This window comes from Fukomys damarensis, unplaced genomic scaffold, assembly GCF_012274545.1.
Source record: "Fukomys damarensis isolate Sample0158 unplaced genomic scaffold, DMR_v1.0_HiC HiC_scaffold_23, whole genome shotgun sequence".
NCBI classification, from domain to species: Eukaryota; Metazoa; Chordata; class Mammalia; order Rodentia; family Bathyergidae; genus Fukomys; species Fukomys damarensis.
In genome coordinates this window covers 58,915,269-58,916,511 of record NW_022900935.1, presented here as the reverse complement: position 1 = coordinate 58,916,511, position 1,243 = coordinate 58,915,269, and positions in this window count along the sequence as shown.

Sequence of the window (1,243 nt, the reverse complement as noted above, 5' to 3'; positions counted from 1 at the left end):
CCCCCCGCCTGCAGCTTCCCGAGTCGCCAGCTCTGCGGGGTGGGGCTGGCCGCTGACGACCAATCAGGCGTGGTATGCAAAGCTGGAGGCGGGGCCAAGGGTGGAACCTTTCTAGAGTCCCGGTCTGGGAGTTGCTGGATCAGCGTGCTGATCCTCCCTCTGTCCACGTCTGACTTGTTCAGTTCACGTCTATCTGGTCTACCCCCGCCTGCAGCTTCCCGAGTCGCCAGCTCTGCGGGGTGGGGCTGGCCGCTGACGACCAATCAGGCGTGGTATGCAAAGCTGGAGGCGGGGCCAAGGGTGGAACCTTTCTAGAGTCCCGGTCTGGGAGTTGCTGGATCAGCGTGCTGATCCTCCCTCTGTCCACGTCTGACTTGTTCAGTTCACGTCTATCTGGTCTACCTGAAACGATTTTACATTGTTTACTTGTTGGGTGTCCTGTCTCCGGTTCGCTACGAATCCTCACCGTGTAGAGCAGACTGTTCCTTTGATACTTTACATGGACTTTCTTTGAATATTATTTTGCAGTTACCTTAAAACACTTGAGTGTTTTAAAGTCTATGGCCAGAAACTGCAGGCTAGGAGCGGGGAGGTTTCAGGTCATCTTACAGTACTTGCATTATCTTTGTTCTCCCTTTCTTCGGGACCTGTATCCTAAATCCAATTATATTCCCTAAAAGCACACCTACCCAAGCACTCTTTCCTTAAAGGAATTTTCAGACTCAAGCATTCACTTAGCTCATTTTTTCCTGGGACACACCGTGGGCTGACACTGACATACTCTGAGTCTGTCTAACTCTGAACAAATGCTGCAATATATTCACTGCGTGACTTCTGCCCAGAATGTAGCAAGAATACTGCAAATCCACAAGAAAAGGCGTACAGCCCAGGAGAAAAGCGTGTAACACAATTAGACAATTCACAGAGAAGGATATCCAAGAGACCCAATAAACATATAACAGGAAAATGCAGATTCAACACAACGAGATACTACTGCTGTGGTTGTTTGGATTTTAAATGTTTCCCCAAAGCCCACGTGGTTACAGCTTGCTGCCAGGGTGGTGCTGTTGAGAGGTAGGGCCTATTGGGAGCTCATTACTTCACTGGGGGCATCTCTGAGTGGGTCTCTCCTTGTTCTTTTTACTTGCCAGCAATAATATGAGTGAGGGCCGGGGATTTAGCTCAGTGGTTCTAGTGCCTGCTTTGCAAGCACAAGGGCCTGAGTTCAATCCCTGGTACCAAA